We start from the raw sequence: 6,000 nt of genomic DNA on the forward strand, positions 1-6,000 counted from the left end.
GGGTAATTTCATAGGTCGTTTTATAGTTGAGACATGCCATGTGAGAGGAAAAGACAGGTTAAGGAAGACTCTGAGTGTTTCCACTAAGAATCTAGTAGGATATAATTGCTACCTAACCAGCTGAAGAAGCCTATGGATGGAGCAGGTATATGTGCGAGGAGAAAGATCCACAGTTTAGTTTTGGGGGAATAGAGTTTGAGATGTCTATTAGATACCATTATCAAACAAAAAGAGTTCATCCATCCAGCACAACTAGAGCCAAATACTAAACGCTGAGAATTGCAGTAGAGAAAGATTGGCTATTTTATTATGAATTGCGCCACCCAGGAGAACACGGAAGCTAATGTTGAAAAGCCCAAACTCTCTGATGGCATGTGGGTTACAGATTATATAGGAAAAAAATCACAAGACACTGTGGGTTAGGAGTTTCCAGTCTTGCTGGGAGATGATTGGTCAGAGGTGAGGTAAGGGAAATAAATAATTTCTTTAGATCTTGAGGACATTTCTGAGGTCTGTTTGTGTCCTTTTGTCTAGTTTCATGGGAAAGTAGCCAGGAGGTTGTTCCACCTTAGGCTCAGGAGTTGAAACGTAACTTAGGTCAAGATGTTATCTTTAGCCTGCCAGAGGTCTGGACCTTGTGATCATTAGGTCTGAACTACTGTCTTTTTCTGTTTTGGAGGGGTTGTTGATTATTTGGGGGAAAGGCTAGGCCTCTGAAGGATATCTATCTATCTGTATATCTATCTATTTCTACATATCTATATCTAACTATCTATTGAGAAGGAGAAGGAGAGAGAGGGAGAGAGAGACAGAGGGAGACAGAGAGAGAGAGGGAGGGAGTGGGGAGAGAGGCAATTTCTAGAGCTAGGATTTAAAGTTAAACTTAAAGTCATAAGGACCCTCAGTTTCAACATCCAAGTGGAGAAGTTGAGTAGGCAGTTGGCTTTATGAGTCTAAAATTCAGTAAAGAAGACTGGGTTGAAGTTATAAATTTGGGATGTTGTGACGATTAAGTGACACAATATATAAAGCTCAAAAACAGTATGTGACATAATGAGAACTCAATATATATTAGATTAAGTGTTAATCATAATATCAACAATTATAATTTTTACCACCGACATAGCAAAGTGCTTTGTGCTTAGTACACTCCATATATGTGTATGAAGTAGTCAAAGAGGAGCACTTCAGGCTACTGTGTATGTAGGTAATTTTTGAAAGTGCAACATAGGAAATAACCATAATGTAATTTTTTCATTTAAAAATTAATTATGTAAATTGAATATTTTTAATTTCACAAATATTTGTTAAGAAATAACTACAGCGACTCCAAGCAGAAACACAAATTCCTCCTCTAGGTTTATTACTGTTTCTTACCCAGAAGATGCAAATAAGATTTCATTGATTTTGTTTTTATTTTTATAAAAAGGCAATATATCCATTCGTAAGTTGAAAAACCAAGCGATATAAAAGAGTGTGTACATTGAGAAATCTTACTTCTGTCTCTATCCCTATCCATTCCTCCTACTCTGTAGGTCAGGAATTGGCAAACTTTTCCTGTAAAAGGCCAAGTAATAAATATTTTAGGCTTGCATGCCATGTGGTCTCTGTTGTTGTTACTCAATTCTGCCATTGTAGTGCAAAAGAAGCCATAGACAACACAGAAACAAATGGTATGGTTGTGTTTCAATAAAACTTTATTATAAAAATAGGCAGCAGACCTGCTGACTATAATTTTCTATGTCTGCTATAGGTAATCATTTTATTAGTTTGTTTTGTTTCTTTATGCAAATACAAGCAAATATAAATATATATTATCATGTCCTCTTTTTTATATAAAAGTTAACCTAAGATATACCATTGTTCTATACCATGAAGCAGTATTTTTATTGTATATTTGGATATCTTTCTATATCAATATGTAAAGAACATCCTCATTTTTTTCTGTCTGCATTATAGTCCATTGTATAGATGTAACAAAGTTTATTTAATTGGTTCTCACTTGATAGACTTTTGTATTTTTCTAATCCTTTGCAATCACAAACAATGCCTGGTGAAAAATCTTGTAAATACATCATTTCATATGTGTGAAAGTATTCCTAAATGATAAATTTGTAGACTTGGGATTGCTGGATCAAGGGGTAAATACATCTGCAATTTTGGAACATAATACTAGACTCACCATTATAGAGTTTTACCATTTTCACTTATAGCATAATATATGAAAATGTCTGTTTCAAAATTATGAAATGTTTCATGAATCGGCGTGTCACCCTTTGCAGAGGCCATGGTAATATTCTCTGAATCATTTCAATTATATATGCTGCTGAATTGAGCACTGTGAAGTCACTTTTAGTTTAGTAATGGATGAATGCTTTTGGGTGGCATGCAGCCAAAGACAGGGCAAACTTGAAAACTTCTTTCCATTCTGCTTGGAGTCAAAAGAGAGAATTTTTTTTTTTTTAAGTTGTCCTGGACAGTAACAGGCTTTAAAAAAAAAAAAAAACTGTTAAACCTTTATTGTGTATCCTTCTTGTGGTAGATATATTTTTAGTTACTCTGTGCCTCTCAGTTATTATTCATATCTTGACTGACTTAGACAAGGCAACGACAACTTTCTGCAATGGTTTGAACACACTGATTTGAAACATCTATTTCTTAGTAGAATTGTTAACAAATCATATCAGATGCTGTTTCAAATCACCTCAGTCAGAGAATTGTTTTCTGTTTCTTTGGAGGCAATGTAACATTCAAATGTATTTTATCTGACTGACATTTGATTTAAAACAAAACAAGGAATTAGGCACCCCTGCCTTATCCTAGTAAGCTACTCTCAAGTAACATTAAACTCCATTTAGGATTGTGGTAGGGTGGACTGTAAAGTTTCTCAATTTCATCTCAACTTTCAGAGGTAAGTCAGACTCAACAACACGGGCTGCAGATTACACATGTTTTGTTAAATTTATTCCTAAGTATTTTATAACTTTTGTTGCAATTGCAAAAAGAATTAATTTTCCCACTTCTTTTTCTAACATTTCATTATTAAAGTATAGGAACGCTATGGATTTTTGAACTATGGATTTTGTTTTCAGAGACTACTGTATTTGCTTATTCTTTCTAGTAGTGTTCATGTGGAGTTTTTAGGGTTTTTTATATTGAGAATCATATCATCAGCAAATAGTGAAAGTTTGACTTCTTCATTTACTACTTGGATGCCTTTTATATCTTTCTCTTGCCTGAATGCACTCGCTAGAACTTCCAATGTTATATTGAATAACAGTGGCGATAATGGACAGCCTTGCCTTGTTTCTGATCTTAGAGGGAAGGTTTTATTTTTTCACCATTAAGTATAACGTTGGCTGATGGTTTGTCATAGATGACCTTTATTATGTTAAGGTGCTTTCCTTCTATACCAATTTTGTTAAGTGTTTTGATCATAAATAGATGCTGTATCTTATCAAAGGCTTTTTCTGCATCTATTGATATGATCATATGATACTTATTTTTTAATTTGTTTCTGTGGTGTATCACATTAATCGATTTGCTTAGGTTAAACCATCCCTGTGCCCCTAGGATGAAGCCCACTTGGTCATAATGTATATATAATCTTTTTAGTGTTGTATTCTATTTGCTAGTACTTTATTTAGGATTTTGCATCTGTGTTCATAGAAGATATTGGTCTGTAGTTTTCTTTTTTGTGTTATCTTTACCAGGTTCTAGTACCAGGGTAGTGTTGGTAAGTATTTCCTCTTCTTCGATTTTTTGTAAGAGTTTGAAAAGCATATGGTGAAGCCATATTGTCCTGGACATTTACTTTTTGGTAGGTTTTTGATTATTGTTTCAATTTCCATACTGCTGATTGTTTTATTTAGATTTTCTAGTTCTTCTTGATTCAATCTAGGTTATTAAATTTGGTGTTATATACTTTTTCATAGTATTCTTGAATGATCCATTGTATTTATGCGATATCAGTGGTAATTTCCTCAAATTTCATCCCTGATTTTGTTTGTGTCCTTTCTCTTTTTTCTTTAGTGAGTCTAGCCACGGGTTTGTCAATTTTATTACTCTTCTCAAAGACCCAGCTCTTTTGTCACATTTATTTTTTTCTATTGCTTTTTTTTTATTATTTTGTTTATTTCTGCTCTAATTTTGATTATTTCTTTCCTTCTGCTAACTTTAGTCTTCATTTGTTCTTCCTTTTCTATTTTTAAAGATGAAGCATTGGGTTGTTTATTTGGGCTCATTCTCGTTTTAAGAGCTAGGCCTGTAATGATATGAACTTTCCTCTTATGACCGCTTTTGTTGTGTCCCAAAAGTTTTGATATGTTGTCCTATTATTATCATTAGTTTCTATGTATCTCTTGATCTCTCTTTTTATTTCTTCTCTGACCCAATTATTTTTCAGTAGCATGTTGTTTAATCTCCATGTATTTGTGATTCTTCCTGATTTGTTTTTGCTGTTGATCTCTAGTTTCAGAGCATTATTATCAGAGAATATGGTTGGTATGATTCCAAACCTCCTATATTTGTTGAGGCTATCTCTGTGTCCTAGTATGTGGTCGATTCTTAAGAATGTTCCTTGTTCACTAGAGAAGAATGTATAAGCAGCTGTTTCAGAATGGAAGGCTCTGTAAATGTCAATTATGTCCTTTGGTCTAATGGGTCATTTAAGGATGCTATTTCCTTATTGATTTTCTGTTTAGATGATCTGTCCATATCGGACAGTGGGGTATTTAGGTCCCCTACTGTGATAGTGTTTTGGTCTGTTTCTCCTTTAAGTTTTGTTAGTAATTGCTCTCATATTTTGTGATTCCCTGACTAGGAACGTAGATATTAATAAATGTTATGTCTTCTTGGTTCATGATTCTCTTTATCATTCTAAAGTGTCCCTCAAAATATTTCTTTAGCTTTTTTATTTTAAAGTCTAATTCATCTGATATTAGTACTGCTACTCCCCTTTTCTCTGAATGCCATTTGTTTGAAATATCATTTTCCACGCTCTCACTTTGAGCCTATATTTGTCTTTGGTGCTAAGATGTGTCTCTTGGAGGCAGCCTATGGTTAAGTTTTGTTTTTTGATCCAAACTGCAACTCTGTGCCCTTTTATTGGTGAGTTAAGTCCATTTTCATTTAGGGTGATTATTGAAATATAAGGCCTTCTTAAAGCCATTTTATCTTTTGCTTTCTGGTAGCTTGATGTTTCCATTTCTTCCTTGTCCTTCTGTTTTCTTTATTTTGGTTGGATTATGTGAGTTTTCCCTATGGTTCTTCTTGTTTTATGTTATATAATTCAATTCTAAATCTTCTGTGTTTGGTTACCATTTCGAATATGTAAAGGATAATTATATATCTACAGATGTCCATTTTCTTCTGTGCGTGCCATTCTCTTTTGAGAATTTGAATCTTGAATCCTCCCTTTTTCAGTCATCGCTATCTCAAGTTGTCCCTATGTATGCTGAACGTTCATTACTATCTTGTTATAACAATCCTTTTCTTATTATTTAAGCTTATAATACCCTATTCTTAGTAAGGATTGCATATAATTAAAATATTAATAAATTTTAACTAGCATTGATGAGATGTAGCAAATGGGAATGCTCATGTACTGCTTGTAAAAGTGTAGACTGGTTTAAACTTACTGGAAAGTAATTTGGCAATATGTATCTGAAAACCTTCTTATTTTTTGTCCCCTAAGTTGTACTTCTAGGAAATTGTCCTAAGTAAATAATAAGAGTTGTGCACAAAAATGTAGATGAATATTTATCTATCTTGTGTATGGTAGCAGAAATTTGAAAAAACCTACATGTCTAGCACAGAGAATGGCTAAATTAGCTTATAATTTACATCTATATTGTAAAATCCTATGCAGCATTTCAATGTTTTAAGGAAAAATTTTACTATATACTAAAAAGTATATGCAGTATGATTCCAATTTTGTATAACACATGTACATATTTTGCATATGTATATATATAACAGATCTTACATAATACATATATG

At 33.1% G+C, this 6,000-nt stretch overlaps 1 long non-coding RNA gene and 1 pseudogene across 2 annotated transcripts in view; one reads left to right on the top strand and one right to left on the bottom strand.

Annotated features, from left to right (window-relative positions):
• The window catches only part of LOC107196363, a 158,847-nt gene that overhangs the window by 833 nt on the left and 152,014 nt on the right, over positions 1 to 6,000 (top strand). Inside the window, exon 1 of one of the 2 annotated variants that reach the window (XR_001517759.2) lies at positions 2,553 to 2,911. The exons of the other annotated variant lie outside the window; for it this stretch is intronic. This is a non-coding gene — a long non-coding RNA (uncharacterized LOC107196363). Of the gene's footprint in view, positions 1 to 2,552; positions 2,912 to 6,000 lie in introns of those variants that run through there. 2 annotated transcript variants of the gene reach the window in all.
• LOC112470883 lies at positions 2,239 to 2,337 on the bottom strand (annotated as a pseudogene).

The sequence above is a fragment of the Pteropus alecto genome, unplaced genomic scaffold (assembly GCF_000325575.1).
Source record: "Pteropus alecto unplaced genomic scaffold, ASM32557v1 scaffold119, whole genome shotgun sequence".
In the NCBI taxonomy this organism is placed as follows: Eukaryota; Metazoa; Chordata; class Mammalia; order Chiroptera; family Pteropodidae; genus Pteropus; species Pteropus alecto.